Source organism: Chiloscyllium punctatum, chromosome 21 (genome assembly GCF_047496795.1).
Source record: "Chiloscyllium punctatum isolate Juve2018m chromosome 21, sChiPun1.3, whole genome shotgun sequence".
Classification (NCBI taxonomy): Eukaryota; Metazoa; Chordata; class Chondrichthyes; order Orectolobiformes; family Hemiscylliidae; genus Chiloscyllium; species Chiloscyllium punctatum.
In genome coordinates, this window is record NC_092759.1 from 54,341,283 (window position 1) to 54,360,181 (window position 18,899).

Below are 18,899 nucleotides of genomic sequence, written 5' to 3' on the forward strand. Positions count from 1 at the left end.
CTTTGCACTTTCCATATTTAGGAATTTGCAAAAAGCCATTTTGTTCTGCATTTTGTATTGAATAACACATTTTATTACTGGGGAATAGGGGACCTGTTCTGATGGGATGGTATTCGTCTGAATAATGCTGGGACCAGAGTTTTAGTCACATAATAGGGCCGTGGACAGATCTTTCAACAACCTTTCATGTTTGGGGTGGGGTTTCATTTTGGGGAAAATTAGAAATTTCGAATTAAAAAAGGAGGTAAGTCTGCAGAACTCAGGAGAGTTTATTGAAATCTCCAGCACAGACACAAATAGGTCAGAGTATATTGAAAGTGTAAACAATCAAACTTCAAGCACACTGGACAAACAAATGACACTGAGAAGAGGCACACTTAATACAGGATTGAAAGAGTTACATCGGAATGCATGCCATATAAGGAATAAGGTAAATGGGTTTGTGGCGCAGATTGAAATTGGCAGTTATGACGTGGTAGGCATCACAGAGACGTGACTACAAGGGGAGCAGGATTGACAGCTGAATATTCAAGGATGTTCATCTTATCGAAAATATAGGTGGGCGTGATAAGCAGTTGCCTGACTAGTAAGAATGAAAATAAATCAATCGTAAGAATTTTGGTCTCCTTGCTATCGGAAAGATGTTGTGAAACGTGAAAAGACGCAGTAAAGATTTATAATGATGTTACCAGGATTGGACTGTTTGAGCTACAAGGTAAAGCTGAGCATGTTGGGACTGCTTTCCCTGGAGCAGCGGAGGCTGAGGGATGATCCGATAGCGGTTAATAAATCACAAGGGACATGCATGGGATAATTAGACAAAGTCTTTTCCCTGGAGTGGGGGAAAACTAGAAGACATAGGTTTAGGGTGAGAGGGGAAGATTTAAAATGGACCTAAGGGACATTTTTTTCATGCAAAGTTTATTGCGTGTATGGAAACAGCTGATAGAGGCACTGAATAATAACCTGTTTATGTCCCATAAAGTATGTTGATGGAACTTAAATGAAAATATCATCATTTGTAATTAACAGAAGCCTATCTGCTTGCCTCATGTCCTTCAGAGAAGGGAATGGGTCATCCTGCCCTAGTTAGGTCTGTGCGTGAATGCAAATCCACAGCAATGTCCTTTACCCTTTGCTGTCCTCTGGAACAGCTGAACCAGCCACTAAGTTCAAGATCGGCATTTGGACGAATGTATGAATTGGAAATGTTTTGAGGCATTTGTGCCAAATGCAAGCAGATTAGACTAGTTTAGTTTGGAAAACTTGGTCAGCGTGGATAAGTTGGGCCAAAGATTCTGTTTGTGCGAGATCTGACTGTATGAATCTAGAAGGCGAGGGAAAAGGAAGAAAAGATATGATGTAAGCAAATTGGCAAGAAATATAAAAACAAGCATCACGAACCTTTTCGTGAATAAAAAAAGTTAAAGATGAGTGTGTGACCTTAGATAGACATGACGTCAGGAAAGCATATTGAGGACATTAGGAGGGTGTGAGTGCAGAAATGGCTAGAGGGAACAGGCAGATATTTTACACCAGTATTTGACATCGTTCCTCACAGCCAAGGTACTGTAAGCATTTCAATGACATAATCAAAAAGGTACTAGGAGGAAAGTTCACGAACTGTCTCTATCAAAAGAAACAAAGTTTTTCACAAACAGATAAGACGAAGGGTAGACAGGTCAACAGTAATTCATGGTTTTAAAAGTTGTGTTTACAGAGTGACTGGTGACACTGTGTGAAATATTCCATAACTTTCTGGATTATAGGTGAATTCCAGCGAAACTGGAGACCCTCCAATGTGGCGCCTGTCTTCAAGAAAAGAGCGAGACAGAAAGCAGGAAATATTTACTGAACCATTATTGCTGGGTATCTGCTACAGTCTGTTATTAAGGAAGGAATTGCAGGGCATTTAATAAAGCTTCACACAAGAGGATCTATCTTTCGCCTGTAAAATCATGCAAAGTTTTCCTGGCAATCCCTGAGAATGTAAGGGGCGGATTGATAAAGGGAGACTGGTAGACACGAAGCTTTCCAGAGATTTTTCACAAGGTACCACAATATAAGGTTCTTACACAAGACAAATGACGGATAATGTATTAGCAAGGAATGGCGAGTGTTTAAACATAGAAATCGGAGAGTCAGGATTCATCGATCTTTATGATAAAGACATATCTACTGGAGTACAAATATCAGTCTGACGGCTTCAGTTACTTAAATATTTACTGATAGCCTGACAGTGGGAACTGAGTGCTATACACATTTGAATTTGCAGATGACACGGAGAACGAAAGCGCAGGATTTTATTTAATGAAGAGGACTCCCAATCTAAAGAGCAGTACAAAGAGTTTGGCGTGTTCCTGTGTATGAAACATAACGTCAGCATGCTGATGCAGCAAGTAACTAGGTTGGTTCATTAGACGGGTTCCTGAGATAAAAGGGTTCAATGGAGGATTCCCGCGCTGGTGCTAAGTGTTTAAAGGCACAAATCGGCGACTTATTGCTCCCGGCAGGCCCCTGGTACAAACTCCCGCCCTTCGAGTTGCTGCTGCCGCTGAAAAATAGAAATCTCTGAAGCGAAACATATCTGAACTGCATCCAATGCCATTATATCGTTACTCAAATAACGAGACATAAAATAATCTCAGATGATTTTTATGTTTATTTTCACAGAGTAGTGAGTCTTTGTAAATCTTTTCCCCGCAGAGTATTGGAGGCAGACATATTGCCTTTTTTCAGCCACAGATGGATGGTTCATAATAACAACGAGTGAAGAATTATTCGGCAGGAATGTGCAGTGTGGGGGAAATGCTGACAGTGGTACCAAATGACACTGATTCAAAACATCCAGAAATATAATTCAAAACAAAAGTATAACATAGATAAAAATTTAAAATGTCACAGTGACAGAATACAGTTCCAAGGACCATGCGGATGTTCTGTCATGAGAGAGAGACAATTCGTGGTGGTTTACTCTTAGGGTCACCACATCTTGGGTGATGGGTGAGGTTGAGAATCATGGTAACCTCTGTCAGTGTGGGGAATTGAACCTTCTCTGTTGGCCTCCTCTGCATCACAAACCAGCCGTCCAGCCAACTGAGTGGGAGACAGTGCAACTGTTACAGACAGAAACAGTCACAGGCAAAGGTCAAAAGAAACTTTCATAACAAGGAAAAAAGTACAATGCAGATAACGGTCAGGATAACAGTTGAGGATAAAAACGTTCTCTGCCACAAATTGAATTTTATAAAGACAATTGTTAAGAAGCTGTCTTTGGCTGTATACAATAAAGTGAGACAAGTGAATTAGCCAGGATTATTAATTGTAATTTGGCATTGTTATCTATAGATAAGTGTGTATTTCTTATTGATCTATGGAAAATATGCTTATAGTTATGTAGAAGTATAAATCAGATGGAATATATTGTTTGGAGAGTGCGTTCCCATTGCAAATGCCCTTGAACAGGCGCTTACAAATAACTGGGGTAAAAGTGCCTGAGTGCTATCTGGTCAGCGACAGGAACCCAGGGGGTTGATTGACTAAAACTTCCTCTAACATGGAGATGAGAAAAGCATCAGATCAGCTGCGATCTTATTGAATGCTCGAACACATTTTAAGGGCTGATTGGCCTCATGATGGATTTGAAATGTATGTGATTTAAAAAAAACGTACATCTCTACTCCTGGGCACCGACATTTTTCTGAAAAATTGAATTATTTTGATCATTATCCCGAACATTGCATAATCAGCATTCTCCAGAATATTCTATTGCCATGAGGTGGTTTTGAATAGGCGAGAGAGCGAGGGAAAGGGAGAGAGAGAAGATGCTGCTTGTGATAGTGACAGTGTTGGAGCATGAGCCTTGTTCGGGGGTAGGTGCTATACCAGATATACAGTGAGTGTGTGGGAACAGAGAGAACACAATAAACCCTATCCTGAGAGAGCAGGAAAGGTTATTAATGCTTGTCCTGTGTTACTGGACATTTCTTCAGACCGCAGACACTCCACTGAGCTGGGTGGTGAGCTCAGACCATACCCGGTGGGTCTGGTTTTGTGGCCCCCACTGAGGAGAGAATAATCCTCTTCTGTTCTACCTCATCCACCTGCCCCTGTCGACAAACCGTGGTGTAATTTTCCCTTATCTGCCATGCTCGGGATAAACTGTGAAGGGCAGCTCCAAACAGAGAAAGCACAACCGTGTGCCCATTGGCCTTTAAAGGGTGGCACCATTGCCAGTGTTTCCGGAATATCCTGGGGCATCTGGGCGATGTTGAGTACCTCCAACAATGATGAGTGGGAGAATAGGACTGTCATTGAATGAGAGGGACACCATGGGGTGTGGTGGGTAGGTAATGACGTGAGTTCAATAATATAGCACCAGGAAACTAATTCGGCCTCGTGCAGAGAATTCCTGTGCCACACTCAGTGACAATGGCACTGATACAAATTGTTATTAGATTCAGCCCAATGAGTCGAACACTCTGCTGAGCCCACTCCCAGTTGCAAAGGTGCAGAATAAATGCTTATCCAAAACTCCATCATCTGAATTCGTAGCGATATCCCGTTCACCCATCATTCCTGGTAATACTGGCTAACGTGACAAGATGCTGTTGCATTATATTCACTTCAGCATACTGAAACCTGTGATCTTCCATTAAATTGTCTCTCAACCTTCCTTTCTCGTTTTCCCAAAGTCCTTTTGTATTTTTGGTATTGAAAATGATTTCCCTACCATCTCTCTCTGGCAGGGATTTTCACACCCAGTTCACCGCTTTGTCATGGCACAATGGAGTTATGGAGCTGCAAATGGATGGGAACTACATATCCTGTCACTTCCAGTATGAGCTTCAACTTTCCCACACTGGACAGGGATCTAATACAGTGTTACTGAACAATTTGCTGGGGTGGGGTACACAGTTCTACATGCTGGGAGGGTAACCGCTCCTGGTTTACAGATCAATGCACTGGGGTGGGGTACACATCTCTATATGCTGCGAGGGTAACTGGTCCTGGTTTACAGATCAATTCACTGCTATTCACTGTACAGCTCCCCATACTGAACAGAAACCTTATCCACGTTGATTGAACAAGCCCACTTGTTTGCGCTGCACAATACTCCATGCTGGAGTAACCGTTTTGTCCAGATTTCTGAATCAATGCGCTGGTGTGGTCTGTACTGCTCCCCATGTTGGACCGATAGCTAATGGATTAGTCAGAGCTGCACAGCATTCCATCCTGGACAGATTGCTAGGTTGTACTGAGACTGGTCTGCTCAGTGCTCAGTACTGAGCAAATATCTCATCTGGTCTTATAGTGTCTGGGCTGGACCTGTGAGGTGGATTGTTTATCCGACATAATTCCTTATGGAGCTATCACTCCTTAGCACGACGCATTCCGCTGCCAAACCCCGTGATTCTGCAACTTATTGTCCATTAGTAATTATCCATATAAACATGAATATCTTTCCTTCTTGTCATGGTTCCAACAGACGCCTCTCACAATATATGAAGAAGGTAGTCGACTTGAACATTTTCTTATTTTAAAGGTAAATGTCTGGTGCTGTGTTTCAGATGCAATTCGATTGGTCAAAATATTCATCATTAAGCAAAACACAATTTATTCAAACACTGTAGACAAAATACAACAAAACAAGAGGAACTGGAAAAAACTTAATTTGTTGGAAAACTCAACAGATTAATGGGTTATTTAATTACTAAACAGTAAGTGCTACAATATTTTAACATCCAGGCAACACACACTTGTCAAAAAACAAATTCAGGAAACATATTGTCTCACATGCAGTTCTCCAATTCAGCAGGAACGAACATCAAGAGACATTACTGCGAGAAATCTCAGGGAGAGAGCGTAGCAGCCAGTAGAGATTTACTGCCTTCCAACCCTGCTGAGACCTCACCAATAAATGAGGAAATATAAAACTAAGAATCCTGGCTCTGTGAGAGTTTGACCATCACTCCACAGGACCACAAGGAATGGACAGTATCTACACTATCTATGCCACTGTAGTAGCGTGTCAAAAAGGCCTAATCCCACCTAAGCCCCTCAATGTCGGTAAGATAAATCTCAAAGTTAAATATTAATAATTAAAGCCAAAGGATGCAGAAGGCCTGTTGATCAGACACAGATGGCCTCGGGGGCCCAGCAATTCCTACCCTGCCAAAACACAGTAGAAACATCGAGCTTATGAAGAAAAAGCATCATCTCTCTCCCTCACATCCAACTTTACAAATGGAATGTGCCATTCACCCAATCGTCAGCAATGTCAACATCTCACCCACACCAAGTTATGTCAGGGTGATTGCAAAAGGGGTTAACTGGAGCTGTTTGTTCGGTAACTGTAATTGATGTCAGTCTCCATGGATCCTAACTGTGTCACTGAGGCTTTTCCTCTTCTATTAATAAGGGGCATCCTTCAACCTCTTATCTCATAGTATCAGCGGCAGTGTCATCCTCAAGATAATTGGGATCAGCAGCTACAGAGAAAGGGAGAGGAAGCCAATCTTAGAACAACAGACTGGAATGTTCAAACAATGAATCAGAATTTGAGGACATTTGACTGGAATATTCCAACAATGGATCAGAATCTGAGAACATTAGACTGGAGTGTTCCAACAATGGACACGAGTTTATTCGTTGGTCTTTACTTGCTTTCTCAGGATTGGACATGGTTAGAGTTGCAGATAGATGTACTGATGATCATTCAAGCTGGGTACTATCCCATCCTCGCTATTATCGGTGTTCCTGGTTAGCCTCCCTCTGTCAAGTCTATAAACAATGGTGAAGGTTATTGCTATTTCAGTTTTGTATATTTAACATATGCATAAACTGTTATCTTCAGTTTCAGTCACAAACTCCACTTCATTTCCATCAATTTCAGATTCCTTACTCATAAAAATCTAAGAAGGAAGAAAATTGTTCAGATCCTTGAGTCTTCCTTTTACCTGAACTGCTTTCTATATTTTCTCTGCCATCAAATCTGCCTACACCCACCTCCACAATAACCCCAGTCTCCACCTCTGCCTCAGTAATGTTGTTGAATTAGCCATCAGCTGTCCATTGCTAACTTCAGCTTTTACGCCTCCAGTTCTCTTCTGACCTCTCGTCCAATTGGAAATATTTTGAACACATAATTGTTCTTGCTTCTCCAGCTATTTCATAATAGGGACCCCATATCAGAATAATAACTTCACTGGACAGGTCATTGAGAGGCACAGGCAATAACCTTAAAGGCATTGTTTCAAATCCTATCACAGCCAATGACAGAACTTAAATTTGAATGACAAAAATTGGAATGAAATCTCATTTTTCTAACGGCAACGATAAACCATCAGGATTTCTTTCATTATTTCACTTACAGCCTTTTGTAAAGGAACTAAGTGTGACTTCAGACCCATGACCACATGGTTGTTCCATATTGTCTTGACAAATGACCTCACAGTCAACGGCAGTTAGTGATGGATAACAAAGGCTGCCCGTGCCTGTGATGCTGACATCCCGTGAAACAACATTAAAGGTGAAATAAATCAACGAACTGTGGATGCTCGAGATTTGAAATAAAATTCTTCAGTGTCTGAAGATGTTGGAGATTCTCAGCAAATATGGCAGCCTCTGTCACGAGAAAACAGATAAAATTTCAAGTCTAGTGACCCGACATCAACACTGAAAGCAATCGAGAAATAATATTTATTATATCAGGGATAGTTAGATGAGTGATGGGGAGGTTAGTTGAATGGATGGCTAAATGTCCAGCAAGAGAGAGAAAGAGAGAGAGAGAGAGAGAAATGAAGAGGAAACAAAGGGACTGCTGATGATGAAGTAGAAGGAAAATAAAACGAGACCTTCTTCTAACATAACCCCTTTCCGCATATTCCTGAATATCACATCAATCTACATATGCCCCTGTTTAAAATGAGTTTTATTTCATCTATTGCTCTTCTCTGAGTGTGGTGGCAAACTCCATCAGCAATGCTGATGCTGCCATTATAGTTAATGAGATACAGATAAAAGTAATGTTACATTGTCAACTGCTTCTTTGGAGAAAGGAACCTTGACTGTGGGGCTACCAGAAATGCAACGACTTTTTTCAGGCAGGAAAAGAAACATTTTCAACACGGAATGGGTGCACTGCGTGTGTGAGGATTTGACTTGCCCCTGTCATTACACGTCAGGGCAGGTTCTGTGGATGCTTTTCTCGGGTGTGTATTATCAGCTGTTGCATGTATTCAGAGAGACGAAGGGTCTGGTGACCTCACTCTGGACATTGCATTTACAGTGTTTGGGTCCATGGGAAACAAATGGAGCCGGGACTACACAGAAGGGAGGTTCTGTACACCAGGAGCGACTGGACACTGTACTATACTCTATGGGATTTCCAGGAATATGTTTTTACGCTGAAACAATTCCAAACGTAAAATGTGAACCTTTCAAAACTGAGGTGGTCACTGAGCTGTGTCCCCTTCATCTGTATAATCTGTAACCTCACATCAGGGACAGAATTGTGCTGACACTCACCATGAAGTGAACTGTATTAATTAGAACACAGAACATAGAACAGTACAGCACAGAACAGGCCCTTCAGTCCACGATGTTGTGCCGACCACTGATCCTCATATATGCACCCAAATTTCTGTGACCATATGCATGTCCAGAAGTCTCTTAAATGTCCCCAATGACCTTGCTTCCACAACTGCTGTTGGCAACGCATTCCATGCTCTCACAACTCTCTTTGTAAAGAACCCGCCTCTGACATCCCCTCTATACTTTCCTACAAACAGTTTAAAACTATGACCCCCTCGTGTTAGTCATTTCTGCCCTTGGAAATAGTCTCTGGCTATAGACTTTATCTATGCCTCTCATTATCTTGTATACCTCAATTAGGCCCCCTCTCCTCGACCTTTTCTCCAATGGAGAAACTCCGAGCTCAGTCAACCTCTCTTCATAAAATAAGCCCTCCAGTCCAGGCAGCATCCTGGTAAAACTCCTCTGAACCCTCTCTAAAGCATCCACATCTTTCCTATAATAGGCGACCAGAACTGGATTCAGTTTTCCAAGTGTGGTCTAACCAAAGTTTTATAGAGCTGCAACAAGATCTTACGACTCTTAAACTGAATCCCCCTGTTAATGAAAGCCAAAACACCATATGCTTTCATAAAAACCCTGTCCACTTGGGCGGCCATTTTAAGGGATCTATGTACCTGCACACCAAGTTCCCTCTGTTCCACTACACTGTCAAGAATCTTATCCTTAATCCTGTACTCAGCTTTCAAATTCGACCTTCCAAAAGTGCACCACCTCGCATTTATTCAGGTTGAACTCCATCTGCCACGTCTCAGCCCATCTCTGCATCCTGTCAATGTCCCGTTGCAGTCTCCAACAGCCCTCTATACCGTCAACAACACCTCCAACCTTTGTGTCATCTGCAAACTTGCTGACCCATCCTTCAATCCCCTCATCCAAGTCATTACTAAAAATTATAAACAGTAGAGGCCCAAAGACAGAGCCCTGTGGAACACCACTCACCAGTGACTTCCAAGCAGAGTATTTTCCTTGTACTACCACTCGCTTTCTTCTCTTGGCCAACCAATTGTGTATCCAGACAGCTAAGTTCCCCTGTATCCCATTCTTCCTGACCTTCTGAATGAGCCTACCATGGGGAACATTATCAAATGCCTTGCTATACACAACATCCACAGCTCGACCCTCATCAACTTTTCTAGTCAAATCCTCAAAGAACTCGATAAGGTTTGTGAGGTATGACCTGCCCCTCACAAAGCCGTGTTGACTGAATTTAATCAAGCCATGCTCTTCCAGATGGTCATAAATCCTATCCCTCAGAATCCTTTCTTACACCCTGCAGACAACAGATGTGAGACTTATTCTGGAACTTTCCAGGCAGGAATTGCTAACATATTCATCATCTTCGAAGTGCCATCCTCCGAAATATTCACTGGCTGTCAGAAACCATCTACCAGCTAAGAGAAATACATTGAGTCCATATCCCTGAGACAGGTATAGAAGCAAACTTGCAGATATATGGGAAAAGGGTCTGGTGAAAATGAGGAACTGCATGAACTAGAATTAATGAAGAGTATGTTTTTAAAATCTAATCGAATTAAAGGTTGGTAAGGTTCAGCGTATGATTAGTTCCATCCCAGAGTATTGAGGAGGTGGCAGTAGAGGTAGCGAAAGAATTACTGACTATTCTTCAAAGCTGGTTACATAATAGAAAGGATCCTGCAGATTGGACAGCAGGTATTGTAAATCTAAACATTTAAAACAGAATGGAAAGAGCAAACAGAAAACTAAATAGCCTGATGTCAGCTGTGAGAAATTTCGAACCTTTTATAAGAATGTGACAACGAGACACTTGGTATAACCTCGTAGATTTGGCCTAGATGAAGTAAAGGGAAATGATCATTGATAAACCTGCTGGAGTTTGTGGATTGTGGATTGTGTATATTGTGTCATTGACAACTGAGAACCAGCGGGAGTGGAGTAGTTTAAATTTCAGAAGACATGTTTGAATGCAGGTGAGTGGAGAATGTTAGAGTCCATGGGTAGGTAGTGGTAGAATATACACCATATGGATTAAAAATTGGATAATGAGCAAAATGAGCAGAGTAATGTTCTTTTTCTCTGGACGGAAGGCTGATGGAGTATCAGAAGGATCAGGTATTGTGAAATAGCTGTTCCCAAGAAATAAAAATGATTCAGATATGAACAACATATACCATCATTTACATTTAAGTTTATTAAATGGTGAGAGGTTGGGAAGGGATATTGTTGAAAAGGACCTGAATGTCCTTGATTATAAGTCACTAACAGAATTCTTACGGGGCAAGAAGTAATTATTACTGTTAAGGATATATGGTCTGTCATGGAAAATTATTAAACTATCAGCATCAAGAGATCTTACTTAATGGTAGTAAATTGTTGAGTCAGAATTTGGGGAATGTGTACAGGCTGAGTCTGCATTATTAATAATGACCTCCATGTCACCGAGACAGTGCAATGGAGTTTCACAAGACTTAACCCTGGCATGATGCTACCATAAGGAGAGAATGCAGTAACTATCTGTTTAATCTGCAGCGCTGCGAGAGAACAAGAAGTTGAAACTTGATAGTTATGAACAGACCCTCATTATGTCTAAAGCAGCCATTGATAAGATGAAAAACATCCATGATTTCCATAGGATGCTTGATTCCCAATAGTTTACGTGCCTGTGCAGAGACCTCATGTCGATTGACAGTGAGGTACAGTCTCTGAATGAACTCTGAACACTTTCATGTGCAGTTGCTGTGTGACTCTGCACTCAATGTTGAATTGTCAATAATCCTGTCAGAAGCCATAATACCTTCATTCTGAAACATTTAGCCAATCCCCACCAGCTTCTGCTTTCCACAGAGAACATGGGTCTACTCTCTCAGCAATGGAAGATGCCTTTGAAACTGTTTCAAAAATTGTCTTCATTCCTACTTCCAGGAAACTATGTTAAAGTAACACATATGTACGATGAGTAATAAAGCTTAACGGAACAAAGTGGAGCAGGCTATCTGTTTAGTCCCTGTTCCATTTGTTTGTGATGTTAGACCATCTCTGACCCCTTCGTGTTCCTGGCTTAATGACTTGAGAAGCTGAATGACATCTTCCTGTTCATTTGAAAATGACTCCGCCTGTGAAATAGTCTCTTTCTGATCCCGTGTAAGTGACATGGAATGTTGGACAGACTGCTTGTCGTCCTGCATAGCAGGCAGGAGAGATTGAATCGGCTGTCTCTCTTTTTGCACAATAGTTTTGATGGGCTAAATGAATTTCCCATATTCTTGTGAAGCCAAATTGAGGGGTAGAGTAAACTCCTTCATTTAATGTCGAAATTTGCAATGTCTGCCAGCGCTGTTACATAAATGTTACCGACAGTTTGACAGCACAAGTTTGAATATTGTCCTGGTCCTGTTGTGCAAGGACACATATTGCTTTAGGACCTGAGGGATGACGAAGGGTTCTGAACATTTTGTAAGCTACAATGAATATTCCCACGTAAGTTCGGTGTAAACTCAATGGGCTGAATGGCTCGCTTCCACATTGGAGGGATTCCCTGCTGACAAACTGGAGAGGCCTGGGCTAAGGGAGCTACACTGAGGATCTCCTGCAGTGATGTCCCACAGCTGAGATGATTGATGTCCAATGATGATAAACATCTTCCCTTATGCTGTGAATCACTCCAAACAGCGAAGAGTTTGCAATGGATTCTGATGAAGTGCGATTTTGCTCAGGCTCCTTGATATCATCCTCAGTTAAATACTGTCCTGATACCAGGACCAGTCGCTCTTAGTTAAGCCCTTGTATTCACCCCTATCGCTCATATCAATAGGTCATCGCATATGTGCAGGGCAATGATTTATTCAAACGCAGGTCAGTGAATGAGAGGAATTCTCTATTCAGGAGATTCAGGGGAGCTAGATCATTGAAAGATCTCTGAACATTCCTCTCCTGTTTTTGTGCACCAGGTGATGCAGTAATCGGCCTCCAACTGCTCCTGTCTAGTAGGTTGGAGGGGCTGAATGGAACAATGGAACATCGCGCTCAAGAACAAGATTGGGTGGTTCGACACTATGAAACTGCTCCACAAGGAAATAAGATTGTGGAATATCGGATTTTGATCTCAGTTCCACTTTCCTATCTATATTCAATTATCCATGTCTCAATCTCTGTCAAATATTAATCAGTTTGAATATCAGTTTGAATAAATGTGGACAAGGAGGCACCACATACCTCTGAGGAAGAGAATTACCACTCAAATGGCCTTTTTAGAATTTCTCTTCATCTCTCTTACAGTGTCATACAGCAGGGAACCCTGTCCACTTAAACCAGACACCCCAATCTGATATCAACCCATTTGTCAGCATTTGGCCCATATCCCTGTAAATTCTTCCTATTAATATGCGCAGCCAAATGCCTTTTAAATGTTGGATGAAAATTTGGATGAAATGAAATGAAATGAAATCCACAGTGTGGATGAAAATGTTGTCCCTTTACTATCTTTCTCCTCTCACCTTAGTCCTTTATCCTATAGTTTTGGACTCCCCAATCCTGGGAAAATGACCTTGGCTATCGAGGCATGGATAGTCTGACTATCCATGCCTCTCATGATTTTACAAACGTCCATAATGTCACGCTTCAGCATCCGATGATCCAGAGTAAACAAAGCCAGTCTGTCCAACCTCACCCTGTAGTTCAATCCCTCCATGCCCGGCAATATTCTTGTAAATCTTTTCTGCACCTTCTCAAGTTTAACAACATCCTTCCTGTAGCAGAGCGAACTGAATTAAACACAGCATTCTAAATCTGGCCTCATCAACATCCTACCCAGTCACAACATGATCTCCCAACTCGCATACTCAATGCACTCATCAATAAAGGCAAGCCTACCAAACCCCACCTTCATCACCTGTCTACCTGCTACTCCATTTTCAAAGATCAATGAACCTGCACAGTTTTGTTCAACAATATTCCCCGGGGCCCACCATTAATTTTGTATGTCGTGCCCTATTTTACCTTATCAAAATACAACACTTCACATTTACCTAAATTTTAACTTCATCTGCCAATCCTTGGCCCATTGGCCCATCTGATCGAGGTCCCATTTTACTGTGAGGTATACTTTGCTGGTCACTGCACCTCCAATTTTAATGTTACGTGTAAACATAATAAACAGGCAAATATTCACATTCAAATCATTTATACAAATAATGAAAAGCAGTTGATTCAGCACTGCTCCTGGTGGCATATCACTGGTCATTGGCCTCCAGTCTCAAAAACAGTCCTCTACCACCCTCTGTCTCCTGCCTTCACTCTAATCTATTGTCAGTTGGCTAGCTTATCTTGGTTCTATTTATGACTTAGCCTTATTAACTTGTCTGCCGTGTGAAATCCTGTAGAATGCCTTGCAGATTTCTATATTGACAGCATCTACCACACAGCCATCACCAATCTTCTTTGTCATCTCTTCACACAACTTTGTTAGAAATGATTTCCCATGCACAAAGCCATGTTGGCTATCCTTCATCAGGTGTTGCAAATACCTGTAAATCCTGCTCCTCTCAATGCTCTCCAACAAAATGGCCACCAATGACGTCTGGCTCACTGATCTCTAGTTCAGGACATTATTCCCTTTCCTCGTCCCACACTTCCGCTGTTCACTGCTAATGTAATGAGGTTGTTGATATGATCAATAATATAAGTCTCAGACTGGGTCAGGGTTAGGAACAAGTCAAGCAGAATTCTTTAATCTGCAAACATTAATAAGTTTATGACCCAAACAAAGTTACTCCAACTACGATGGAAAGAAAAATAACAGACAGTTTGGATATGGCAAATCTGTGCATCGATGTTTCCCTTTCAACAAATACTAACACATGCACACATTTTATGACAAACTGAAAAATAAAATCTCTGCAGAGCGTTAACTTTAAAGAACTTTGCTCAAATTTTAATTGAACTCGTTACGAAAGGAAGCATGTGTGATTGTCCCAAACATCATTCAGATTATGCAACTATTCTCCTCTTACAAGCTACTGGTAATGGAATAACTTCCTAAAACAGGTGGATTTAGCTGAATTGACTTTACTTCAGGCAGTGGGCGATTCCAGTCAATCCTTGACAGGAATCCTCCAGCAGTGGTAAAAACGACTGAGGAGTTCTCAGCTCATACACATTGCTGGGAGAAGGAACGCGAAGAGAGAGGGAACAGCAGGCTGATCCTTCTCAGGCAGATTACAATTTCTCCTTCTCTGAGTTGAATCACACAATAACGTTATCCGGCCCCAAACTGGACCAAATGAGGTCTCTTTGAACAGTGTCTGACCTGTCCGACTCCACCACAGTCCCTGCTCCATGTAGGTACATTGTTGCTGCTGTTGGACACCCAGCCATTTCTTTCTAAACAAATAGCACCACTAGATTTGAAAATGTGTGTATAGGTTCTGTATACTTTTAAAATACAGCTTGTTTTATCTTCATCATATCGACATTTGAATGAATGCATCTTATTCTTAAATTATTTTCCCAGTCTTATTCTCCCATAGAAGATAAAATATTCATCAGCTGTTCATCAATAAGAACATTTCTCATTCTCAGGCCTAAACTTCTAATCGTACATAACATAATGCTTCATCACGAGAATGAGCAAAGTGAAACATTTTTGAAAAGTTTGAAAAGTTTGAAAAGCAATTTATTTTTCATTTCAGTGGAATTACAGACACACAGTGCATCAGATGCCGTCTCAACAGCTGCCTGTATAGATGCAGTAAAACATCCTTAAGATCGGACCCAAAACTCTTTGCAAGAAAAAGTATAAGTTCGTGTAATTTTCAAATCACATGCTGCCTGTACAGACTAACTTGACGTGATTTATGTCCAGGATACACAAATCACTTTGTACCAATGAGTTCTGCCTTCTGCCTCCAGTTATATAATTTCTGGTTGCTTTATGCTTCATCCAAAACACAAACTTCCTACACCCACATTAAACTGTTTTTTGGCTAAGGTTTACTAACTGCCCTCCCCTGTCTATATCCCATTGCAGACGCTCTGCCCTCCACTGTCTATATCTCATTGCAGACGCTCTGCCCTCCCCCTGTCTGTATCCCATTGCAGACGCTCTGCCCTCCCCCTGTCTGTATCCCATTGCAGACGCTCTGCCCTCCCCTGTCTGTATTCCATTGCAGACGCTCTGCCCTTCCCTGTCTATATCTTATTGCAGACGCTCTGCCCTCCCCTGTCGGTATCCAATTGCAGATGCTCTGCCCTCCCCTGTCTGTATCTCATTGCAGACGCTCTGCCGTCTCCTTTCTGTATCCCATTGCAGACGCTCTGCCCTCCCCCTGTCTGTATCCCATTGAAGACGCTCTGCCCTCCCCCTGTCTCTCTCCCATTGCAGACGCTCTGCCTGCACCTGAAATCTTGTTGAATGACGATCCTGGTGTTTGAGCAAACTGAGCTCCAGTCCATTCAGCTCCTTCTTCCAAATCATTAACCTAGATTGTGAACTGTCGATGACCTCACACAGATTCCTGAGGAATTCCACTAGTTACAGCTTTCCAACCTCAAAATAAGTAATTAGCTCGACTCTCTATTTCCTAGTAGCGGCCAAGGCTCTCCTGTCCCTTTTTAACAGCTTAGAAATGTTGCATGGCCTCCTGCTATACGGTGTAGCTGATTGTCAATTTGTTTCTGATCTTAGTGATCTTCCATTCTGGCCATTTGTTGTTCGATGATCAGGTGGAGTTCGTACTGTCAATGATACTGATCCCTGAGAGTTTGAAAGATGAGCACAGATTATAGACTAATATTTGGGGGGATCTCTATCCAGTCAAAAATGCTGTCTTTCTGATGCAATGATAGTACCATCTGCAATGTCAGTCATGTGCTCAATTTTGACATTCAGACACTGAAGGGAGGGGGAGAGTTACTAATAGCCTGATGAACATGCATCCCCTTAACAAAACAACCAATAATGTCAATCATTAATTTTATTATTGGCTGTTGTGTTGAAAATTTGATGCAGTCACTACAGATTAAAGTAAATGATTGTCTTTGAGAGGTGACTTAATAGAGGTTTATAAAATCATGAGGGGCGTGGATAGGGTAAATAGGCAAGGTATTTTCCCTGGTGTAAGGAAGTCCAGAATTGGAGGGCATAGGTTTAGGGTGAGAGGGGAAAGATATAAAAGAGACCTAAGGTGCAACTTTTTCACACACACAGTGATACGTGTATGGAATGAGCCGCCAGAGGAAGTGGTGTAGGCTGGTACAATTGCAACATTTGAAAGGCATCTCTATGGGTATATGAATAGGAGGGGTTTCGAGGGATATGGCATGTGGGACTAGTTTGGTTTAGGATATGTGGTTAGCATGGATGAGTTAGACCAAAAGGCCTGTTTCCGTGCTCTACATCTCCAGGACTCTATGATTCTATGGCCCAGTCTTCACTGTTCCCTGGGGATGAGAATACCACAATCAGTACAACCCTAAGCAGATAGGAACTTATCTCAATGTTAAATGGGGAAACCTTTAAATTTAAAAGTGTTTGAACCTCACAGCAAGTCAGGTTCCCCTTTTTAAAAATGAGGGCACAAACAATAGGAAAGGCACAGAACATTCAACCTCTCAAACCTGTCCCACATTCCCATTAACTGCGTTCAGTGAACTATTTATCAAACTCAGCCGCTACTGTTCTCTTGGGAAGACATTTCCGATAGCGTAAACCATACAGCATATGAAATTCGTGCAGAACTAGACTGTTTGATTCATCTTGTCTGATCTGCTGTTCGATCATGGCTGACATGTTTCTCAACAAAATTCTCCTGCCTTTTCACTGTAACCCTTGCTATCCTTATCAATCAACGCGTTGTTTATTTCTGTCTTAAAGACAGAACTGTGTCTATGTCTCTGTATGTCTATATGTTTGTGTTTCGAGTTATTAGCAGGAGGCAGAGGGCGGTGGAGGAGGATTGTCTTTTGGACTGGAGGCCTGTGACTAGCGGCGTTCCGCAGGGCTTGGTGCTGGATCCACTTTTGGTTGGCATTTATATCAATGATTTAGATGAGAATTATAGAAGACATGGTGACCAAGTTTACGGATGACACCAAGATTAGTTATATAGTGGAAGGTGAAGAAAGTTACATAAGATTACAAAGTGATCGTTATGAATTGGATCAATGAATCACATCGTTGTACAGCACAGAAACTGACCCTTTGGTTCAACTCATTCGCACAAACCAGATGTCGTAAATTAAAGTAGTTTCATTTTCCAGCATTTCTTCCATATACCTCTAAATCCTTTCAAATCATGTCCCCATCCAGATGCCTCGTAAATGTTGTAATTTGTACCAAACTCCATGATTTCCTTGGCAGCTCATTGCGTGCATGCACCACCCTCTGTGTGAAAATGGTCCCCTAGGTCCCTTTCAAATCTCACTTTAAATCTATGTCCTCTAGTTTGGGACTTCCCTACACTGGGGTAAAGACCCTGACTATTCACCCTATCCATGCTCTTCATGATTTTATAATCCTCTAGAATGTGCAAATGTGACTCCAATCAACACGAATGGCTGTGTTTTCTGTAAAACTGGGCCTAAATTCTGAAATTCAATACTGACTCCTTTTCCTTCTTCATCACATCACAATTCTGAAACCATTTTAACAACTTGTTTCGCCACATTATGAAACACCTCTCTGGGATTTGATTCCCGACTCTTGGGCTCAGAGGTAAGCACACTACCTCCACTTGGCATTATCCCTAAAGCTGCAACATTATTTTCGTGTGTGTTTGTTCATTAGGCAGTTTTGAAATACTGTGAAATACTCCCGTGACAGGCAGGACTTGAATCCAGACATTCTAATTCAGAGTGAGAGACACTACCACGTAAGTTCAGGTGTTGGAATCTAATCCAGAACTCTGGTTCAGAGGCGTGGGCGTTACCCAATGTACAAGACGTAAGAATTAAACCATGCACAGATTTTGGGTGACATTTTAAATGTCAGCTTTCAGTTCGGTGTAGATTCATTAAAATTTTGTTCACTTTACTGAATTACACAGTTAAAATAATTGCATTTTTCAACAGATGAAGGTAACTCTCCTCAAATGTAGGATGTTGAGTTTATGTGCTCTGCCTTTGAGATAAACTATGAACATATGTAATTGTTTGGCTATGATTTCCAACTCAAGTGACTATAATCCGACATCTGAAATATGAGGGAAAGACATTCTGCAAACACACTTGCAATATAAAGGATCTGCAATAGATACTTAACACTAAATACCAGAGATGAAGAAAGCATACTTTCTGGATCAAAAACACCAATCACTCTTTCCTGTCTC